This window comes from Lynx canadensis, chromosome B2 (genome assembly GCF_007474595.2).
Source record: "Lynx canadensis isolate LIC74 chromosome B2, mLynCan4.pri.v2, whole genome shotgun sequence".
NCBI classification, from domain to species: Eukaryota; Metazoa; Chordata; class Mammalia; order Carnivora; family Felidae; genus Lynx; species Lynx canadensis.
Window position 1 is genome coordinate 68,530,609 of NC_044307.1, and position 10,207 is coordinate 68,540,815.

A 10,207-nucleotide genomic window follows, 5' to 3' on the forward strand; every position below is an offset into this window, starting at 1 on the left:
ATATTGATGTTGATCATATTGAACATCTTTAATAGCCATTTATATATCAAATTTGGAGAAATATCTGTCTATTCAGATCTTTTGTCTATTTTTAATTGGGTTGTCTTTCTATTGTTGAGTTGTAAGAAAATTTTTATACTCTGGATAATTAGACCTTTATCAGATGTATGATTTACAAATATTTTCTCCCTTTCTTTGGATTGTCTTTTCACTTTTTTGGGTCCTTGAAATCACAATCAGTTTTAATTTTGATAAACTCCAACTTAGGTATTTTTTTCTTTTATTGCTTGTGTTTTTGATGTCATATCTAAGAAACCATTGCCTAATCCAAAGTCATAAAGATTTCTACCTATGTTTTCTTCTACTAGTCTTATAGTTTTAGTTCTCAGTAAGTTTTTAATTCAAATAAGGTGTCCATAAGAATCAGATATCATTTTTAAATATTTCATTTCATTTCATTTACAACAGCACAATCTAATAAATTATGAATTAGAGATAGGGCTAACCCTATCTCTAAGAAGAGAGATAAAGAGTTCCCTCCTATGTCCAGTAAGTAGAACATGAAAACAATGATATTCTATTATTTCATTTAAAAATAAAATTTCTCGTTTGAGGGGAGGAAGATGGAGGCATAGGAGGACTCTGGGCTCACCGCGTCCTGCTGACCACTTAGATTCCACCCACACCTGCCTAAATAACCCAGAAAACCACCAGAAGACTAGCAGAACGGATTCTCTGGAGCCAAGTGCAGATGAGAGGCCCACGGAAGAAGGTAGGAAGGGCGGAGAGGTGGTGTGCGCTACACGGACTGGCGGGAGGGAGCCAGGGCGGAGGGGTAGCCCGCCAGCCAAGCAGAGACCCCGAGTGTGGCTGGCAAAAGTGGAGGGGTCGGACGGAGTGTGTTCGGACAGCAAGAGGGACTTAACATCTGGAAGGTTATAAGTTAACAGCTCTGCTCCAAGAGTGGGAGGGCTGGAGGACAATGGGAGGGAGAGTTGTTGAGCCCCAGATGACAGAGCTCAGCTTGGCGGGGAACAAAGGTGCTCACCAGTGCCATCTCCTTTGCCCATCCCCCAGCCAAAATCCCAAAGGGAACCAGTTCCTGCCAGGGAACTTGCTTGCACCTCGCAAACACCCAACCCCGTGCTTCTGCGGATCCATCCCTCTGGCAGGTCTGACCCACTCCCAGTGCCGCAGGGCCCCTCCCGAAACGGATCACCGAACGATAAGCAAGCTGAGCCTGCCCCTCCTGCCCCTGTGCACCTTGCCCATCCACCCCAGCTAATATGCCAGATCCCTAGCACCACAAGCCTGGCAGTGTGCAAGTAGCCCAGATGGGCCAGGCCACCCCACAGTGAACCCCACCCCTAGGAGAGGGGAAGAGAAGGCACACACCAGTCTGACTGTGGCCCCAGCGGTGGGCTGGAGGCAGACATCAGGTCTGACTGCGGCCCCACCCACCAACGCAAGTTATTCAAGAAGGCAGAGGGGAAGTGCCCTGCAGTTCTATCCAAAATGACGAAACAGGAGAATTCCCCTCAAAAGAATCTCCAGGAAATAACAACAGCTAACGAACTGATCAAAAGGATTTAAACAATATAACAGAAAGTGAATTTAGAATAATAGTCATAAAATTAATTGCTAGGCTTGAAAACAGTATAGAAGACAGCAGAGCATCTATTGCTACAGAGATCAAGGGACTAAGGAACAGTCAGTAGGAGCTAAAAAATGCTATAAATGAACTGCAAAATAAAATGGAGATGACCACAGCTCGGACTGAGAGGCAGAGGAGAGAATAGGTGAACTAGAAGATAAAATTATGGAAAAAGAGGAAGCTGAGAAAAAAAAGAGAGAAAAAAATCCAGGAGTATGAGGGGAAAATTAGAGAACTAAGTGATGCACTAAAGAGAAATAATCTACGCATAATTGGTATTCCAGAGGAGGAAGAGAGAGGGAAAGGTGCTGAAAGGTGTAGTTGAAGAAATAATAGCTGAGAACTTCCCTGATCTGGGGAAGGAAAAAGGCATTGAAATCCAAGAGGCACAGAGAACTCCCTTCAGACATAACTTGAATCGATTGTTTGCATGACATATCATAGTGAAACTGGCAAAATACAAGGATAAAGAGAAAATTCTGAAAGCAGCTAGGGATAAACATGTTCTAACTTATAAAGGGAGACCTATAAGACTCGTGACCGATCTCTCTGAAACTTGGCAGGCCAGAAAGGAATGGCAGGAAATCTTCAATGTGGTGAACAGAAAAAATATGCAGCTGAGAATCCTTTATCCAGCAAGTCTGTTCATTTAGAATAGAAGGAGAGATAAAGGTCTTCCCAAACAAACAAAAACTGAAGGAATTCGTCACCACTAAACCATCCCTACAGAAGATCCTAAGGGGGATCCTGTGAGACAAAGTACCAGAGACATTGCTACAAGCATGAAACCTACAGACATCACAATGACTCTAAACCCATATCTTTCTATAATAACACTGAATGTAAATGGACTAAATGTGCCAACCAAAAGACATAGGGTAACAGAATGGATAAAAAAACAAGACCCATCTATTTGCTGTCTACAAGAGACTCATTTTAGACCTGAGGACACCTTCAGATTGAAAGTGAGGGAATGGAGAACTATTTATCATGCTACTGGAAGTCAAAAGAAAGCTGGAGTAGCCATACTTATATCAGAAAAACTAGACTTTAAATTAAAGGCTGTAACAAGAGATGAAGAAGGACATTATATAATAATTACAGGATCTATCCATCAAGAAGAACTAACAATTATAAATGTCTATGCACCAAATACAGGAGCAATTATATATATAATATATATACAAAACAATTACAAACATAAGCAACCTTATTGATAAGAATATGGTAATTGTAAGGGACTTTAACACTCCACTTACAGAAATGGATAGATCATCTAAACACACGGTCAATAAAGAAACAAGGGCCCTGAATGATACATTGGATCAGACGGACTTGACAGATATATTTAGAACTCTGCATCCCAAAGCAACAGAATATACTTTCTTCTTGAGTGTACATGGAACATTCTCTAAGATAGATCACATACTGGGTCACAAAACAGCCCTTCATAAGTATACAAGAGTTGAGACCATACCATGCATACTTTCAGACCACAATGCTATGAAGCTTGAAATCAACCACAGGAAAAAGTCTGGAAAACCTCCAAAAGCATGGAGGTTAAAGAACACCCTACTAACGAATGAGTGGGTCAACCAGGCAATTCGAGAAGAAATTAAAAAATATATGGAAACAAATGAAAATGAAAATACAACAATCCAAACGCTTTGGGATGCAGCGAAGGCAGTCCTGAGAGGAAAATACATTGCAATCCAGGCCTATCTCAAGAAACAAGAAAAATCCCAAATACAAAATCTAACAGCACACCTAAAGGAAATAGAAGCAGAACAGCAAAGGCAGCCTAAACCCAGCATAAGAAGAGAAATAATAAAGATCAGAGCAGAAATAAACAATATAGAATCTATAAAAACTGTAGAGCATATCAATGAAACCAAGAGTTGTTTTTTTGAAAAAATAAACAAAATTGATAAACCTCTAGCCAGGCTTCTCAAAAAGAAAAGGGAGATGACCCAAATAAATAAAATCATGAATGAAAATGGAATTATTACAACCAATCCCTCAGAGATACAAGCAATTATCAGGGAATACTATGAAAAATTATATGCCAACAAACTGGACAACCTGGAAGAAATGGACAAATTCCTAAACACCCACACACTTCCAAAACTCAATCAGGAGGAAATAGAAAGCTTGAACAGACCTATAACCAGCGAAGAAATTGAATCAGTTATCAAAAATCTCCCAATGAATAAGAGTCCAGGACCAGATGGCTTCCCAGGGGAGTTCTACTAGACATTTAAAGCAGAGATAATACCTATCCTTCTCAAGCTATTCCAAAAAATAGAAAGGGAAGGAAAACTTCCAGACTCATTCTATGAAGCCAGTATTACTGGCTTCCTAAACCAGGAAGAGACCCAGTAAAAAAAGAGAACTACAGGTCAATATCCCTGATGAATATGGATGCAAAAATTCTCAATAAGATACTAGCAAATCGAAGTCAACAGCATAGAAAAAGAATTATTCACCATGATCAAGTGGGATTCATTCCTGGGCTGCAGGGCTGGTTCAACATTCACAAATCAATCAACGTGATACATCACATTAATAAAAGAAAAGATAAAAACCATATGATCCTGTCATTCGATGCAAAAAAGGCATTTGACAAAATTCAGCAACATTTCTTAATAAAAACCCTCGAGAAAGTCGGGATAGAAGGAACATACTTAAACATCATAAAAGCCATTTATGAAAAGCCCACAGCTAACATCATCCTCAGTGAGGAAAAACTGAGAGCTTTTTCCCTGAGATCAGGAACATGACAGGGATGTCCATTCTCACCGCTGTTGTTTAACATAGTGTTGGAAGTTCTAGCATCAGCAATCAGACAACAAAAGGAAATCAAAGGCATCAAAATTGGCAAAGATGACGTTAAGCTTTCACTTTTTGCAGATGGCATGATATTATACATGGAAAATCTGATAGACTCCACCAAAAGTCTGCTAGAACTGATACATGAATTTAGCAAAGTTGCAGGATACAAAATCAATGTACAGAAATCAGTTGCATTCTTATACACTAATAATGAAGCAACAGAAAGACAAATAAAGAAACTGATCCCATTCACAATTGCACCAAGAAGCATAAAATACCTAGGGATAAATCTAACCAAAGATGTAAAGATCTGTATGCTGAAAACTATAGAAAGCTTATGAAGGAAATTGAAGAAGATATAAAGAAATGGAAAGACATTCCCTGCTCATGGATTGGAAGAATAAATATTGTTAAAATGTCAACACTACCCAAAGCTATCTACACATTCAATGCAATCCCAATCAAAATTGCACCAGCATTCTTCTCGAAACTACAACAAGCTGGGGCGCCTGGGTGGCGCAGTCGGTTAAGCGTCCGACTTCAGCCAGGTCACGATCTCGCGGTCCGGGAGTTCGAGCCCCGCGTCAGGCTCTGGGCTGATGGCTCAGAGCCTGGAGCCTGTTTCCGATTCTGTGTCTCCCTCTCTCTCTGCCCCTCTCCCGTTCATGCTCTGTGTCTCTCTGTCCCAAAAATAAATAAACGTTGAAAAAAAAAATTAAAAAAAAAAAAAGAAACTACAACAAGCAATCCTAAAATTCATATGGAACCACAAAAGGCCCCGAATAGCCAAAGTAATTTTGAAGAAGAGACCAAAGCAGGAGGCATCACAATCCCAGACTTTAGCCTCTACTACAAAGCTCTAATCATCAAGACAGCATGGTATTGGCACAAAAAGAGACACATAGACCAATGGAATAGAATAGAAACCCCAGAACTAGACCCACAAACGTATGGCCAACTCATCTTTGACAAAGCAGGAAAGAACATCCAATGGAAAAAAGACAGTCTCTTTAACAAATGGTGCTGGGAGAACTGGACAGCAACATGCAGAAGGTTGAAACTAGACCACTTTCTCACACCATTCACAAAAATAAACTCAAAATGGATAAAGGACTTGAATGTGAGACAGGAAACCATTAAACCCTAAAGAAGAAAGCAGGAAAAGACCTCTCTGACCTCAGTCATAGCAATTTCTTACTTGACACATCCCCAAAGGCAAGGGAATTAAAAGCAAAAATGAACTACTGGGACCTCATGAAGATAAAAAGCTTCTGCACTGCAAAGGAAACAACCAACAAAACTAAAAGGCAACCGACAGAATGGGAGAAGATATTTGCAAATGACATATCAGACAATGGGCTAGTATCCAAAATCTATAAAGAACTCACCAAACTCCACACCTGAAAAACAAATAATCCAGTGAAGAAATGGCCAGAACATGAATAGACACTTCTCTAAAGAAGACATCCAGATGGCCAACAGGCACACGAAAAGATGCTCAACGTCGCTCGTAATCAGGGAAATACAAATCAAAACCACACTGAAATACCACCTCACACCAGAGTGGCTAAAATGAACAAATCAGGAGACTATAGATGCTGGAGAGGATGTGGAGAAACGGGAACCTTCTTGCACTGTTGGTGGGAATGCAAACTGGTGCAGCCACTCTGGAAAACAGGGTGGAAGTTCCTCAAAAAATTAAAAATAGACCTACCCCATGACCCAGCAATAGCACTGCTAGGAATTTACCCAAGGGATACAGGAGTGCTGATGCATAGGGGCACTTGTACCCCAATGTTTATAGCAGCACTCTCAATAATAGCCAGATTATGGAAAGAGCCTAAATGTCCATCAACTGATGAATGGATAAAGAAATTGTGGTTTATATACACAATGGAGTACTACGTGGCAATGAGAAAGAATGAAATATGGCCTTTTGTAGCAACATGGATGGAACTGGAGAGTGTTATGCTAAGTGAAATAAGCCATACACAGAAAGACAGATACCATATGGTTTCACTCTTATGTGGATCCTGAGAAACTTAACAGAAACCCATGGGGGAGGGGAAGAAAAAAAAAAAAAAAAGAGGTTAGAGTGGGAGAGAGCCAAAGCATAAGAGACTCTTAAAAACTGAGAAGAGGGGCGCCTGGGTGGCGCAGTCGGTTAAGCGTCTGGCTTCAGCCAGGTCACGATCTCGCGGTCCGTGAGTTCGAGCCCCGCGTCAGGCTCTGGGCTGATGGCTCGGAGCCTGGAGCCTGTTTCCGATTCTGTGTCTCCCTCTCTCTCTGCCCCTCCCCCGTTCATGCTCTGTCTCTCTCTGTCCCAAAAATAAATAAAAAACGTTGAAAAAAAATTAAAAAAAAAAAAAAACTGAGAAGAAACTGAGGGTTGATGGGGGGTGGGGGGGCAGGGAAAGTGGGTGATGGGTATTGAGGAAGGAACCTTTTGGGATGAGCACTGGGTGTTGTATGGAAACCAATTTGACAATAAATTTCAAAAACAATAACAAAAAAAATTTTAAAAATAAAAATAAATAAATAATAAAAATAACATTTCTCAGGGCACCTTAGGGCATCTGACTTTGGCTCGGGTCATGATCTCGTGGTTCATCACCTGTGCTGACAGCTCAGGGCCTGGAGCCTCTTCAGATTCTGTGTCTTCCTCTCTCTCTTACCCTCCCTCCCTCACACGCAGTCCTCCTCTACCCCCGCAACCTCTCTTAAAAAATAAATAAACATTTTTAAAAAATAATAATAAAATATAAATTTCTCATCAGTTCATTCAACCTATGTTATTCTTCTTCTGCTGAATCTTGAAGGTTAAAACATTTTATGGACAGCAAGGGCATTGAGAAATTATGTAACCCATGAGGTATGCTTATTTAACAATGCAGTTTACCTGGCTTTGTAATTGGTCATCGCAGATTACCAAAACTGTTAAGGATTATTTTTTCAAAGGTAAACTTATGACTATTATACAAATAAAAATTAACATATATATCAAAGATTTAGCTCAATGATTTATGAGGGAGCCATAAAGATGTTACAAATGGTTCAAGGAAGAATCTAAACAACAGACATATATGTAGAGCATCAAAAATGTTTAAGTAATTTGTTAGTACATATAAAAATGGGCCTCTTGGGGCACCTGGGTGGCTTGGTCAGTTAAGCATCCAACTTTGGTTCAGGTCATGATCTCACAGTTTGCGAGTTCAAACCCCACATCAGCACAGAGCCTGCTTGGGATTCTCTCTCTCCCTCTCTCTCTACCTCTCCCCTGCTAGTATTTGCTCTCTCTCTCCCTCTCTCAAAATAAATAAATATAAACATTAAAAAAAAAGTTTGCTCATGTAAAAAAAAAAACCCTCCATTTTCATTAAAATTTCACAGCAAAACCCTTAAAACTAATAGTCAAATTTTAAGAATATCTTGATATCAAAAATAATAAATTTTATGTTATGTCTATGTTACCACAATTTTAGAAAAAGAAAAAAAATACCTGGAGTATTCTGAGCACCAAGATGATTCTTTTCCCTGTAATAAGTCTGGACTGAGATTCTCTATAACAGGCATTTTTTTTCCCTGTGTTTGTCAAATCCAGGATGTGTGAGGAACACTGGCATAGAAAGAAGCCGAGGGTGGGCTGGGAAGAGAAGTACATTATAACACATCAATAAATCTCTGTTGAATGAATTAGTCAATTACTTCTGGTCATTTAGCACTGTCTTCATATTTTTTTTTTAATTTTTTTTTCAACGTTATTTATTTTTGGGACAGAGAGAGACAGAGCATGAACGGGAGAGGGTCAGAGAGAGAGGGAGACACAGAATCGGAAACAGGCTCCAGGCTCTGAGCCATCAGCCCAGAGCCTGACGCGGGGCTTGAACTCACGGACCGCGAGATCGTGACCTGGCTGAAGTCGGACGCTTAACCGACTGCGCCACCCAGGCGCCCCTTGTCTTCATATTTTAAATGCTTGACTCTTTCATCCAGTATTTATCCCACCTCTCAGGGCAGCTGAGTGGCTCGGTCCATTAAGCATCTACTCTTGATTTTGGCTCAAGTCATGATCTCATGGTTTGTGAAATCAAGCCCCATGTGAGGCATACAGCCTGCTTGGGATTCTCTCTCCCTCTCTCTCTCTGCCCCCCCCCAAAATAAATAAATAAACTTAAAAAAAATTATATCCTACTTCTCCCATCAATTAGAGATCAGTTTGTCATAAGCCTTGAGAGGTAAATGCTCTTGGATTCCACTAGGAAGGAGAAGTATTCAGCTTGTTCCTGTATAGCAGATTAATCTGAGAGACTAACTTACTCCCATCTCCTGGAAAGATTAGAAAAATTTCCTTGAGCCTCCAGGACTTCTCTTAGAAAGTCTGTGTGCACTTCTCATGGCAGGAACCTTTTCTTCTAATTCGGTAGCAGATGCAGTTTAACCTAAAAATATCAAAGAAAGACAAAGAGAAACATTTTCTCTCCTCAGTGAATTCCAAAAACAAAAAACAAAAAACAAAAAAACAAAAAGCAAAAAAAAACCAAAAACACAAAACACACACACACATTTGTTTTTTAACAAATTCTTAAATAAACAGCAAAAAACTTAAAACACACAACTAAACCCCCAAAAGATTTCCAAATAAAACGATATGTTCAAGGGGTGCCTGGGTGGCTCAGTCGGTTGAGCATTCAACTTCAGCTCAGGTCATGATCTCACAGCTCATGAGTTCAAGCCCCATGTCCAGCTCCGTGCTGACAGCTCAGAGCCTGGAGCCTGCTTTGATTTCTGTGCCTCCCTCTCTCTATGTGTACCTCCCCCACCCCACCCCCCACCCATGCTCAGTCTCTCTCGGTCTCTCAAAAATAAACAAAACATTAAAAAAAATTTTTTTAACAATATATTCAAATAGTGCAACTCTGACACCAAGTGGTAAAGTAAATAAATAAATAAATAAATAAATAAATAAATAAATAAAAGGTATAAGCTCTGTGACTAAAAAAATGCTGAGCTGGTACTTAGGGTATTTGGTAGACCAAATAATTTATATAATCATTGTTACGTTACTGCCTAAGATTCATTGTCAATACCATCTTCCATCTAATCATTTTTATTAAAAAAAAAAGAACATTAGCATTGCTCCCTAGAGTTGCTATGAGAAGTAAATAAGTTAATAAAAGAAAAAGCAGGAGCACTTGGGTGGCTCAGTCTGTTGGGCATCTGACTTTGACTTAGGTCATGATCTCACAGTTCGTAAGCCCCACATCAAGTTCTTTGCTGACAGCTCAGAGCCTGGAGCCTGCTTTGGATTCTGTGTTCCCCTCTCTCTGCCCTTCCCCTGCTTGCACCCTGTCTCTGTCTCTCAAAAAAATAAAAAATAAATGTTAAAAAAATTTAAAAAATAATAGAAAGGGGGCACCTGAGTGACTCAGTCAGTTAGGCATCCGACTTCAGCCCAGGTCATGATCTCACCATTCCCAAGTTCAAGCCCCAGGTAAAGTTCTGTGCTAACAGCTCAAAGCCTGGAGCCTCAGAGCTGTGTCTCAGAGCTTCAGATTCTGTGTCTCCCTCTCTCTCCCTCTGCCCCTCCCTGACTCGCGCTCTCTCTCTCTCTCTCTCAAAAATAAATATTTTAACAATTTTTTTTAAAAATTAAAAGCATAGAAATGCTAAATAAATGTTAACTCTTGTTATTGCCTAATTTTATGTCTGCTAGATGACAAG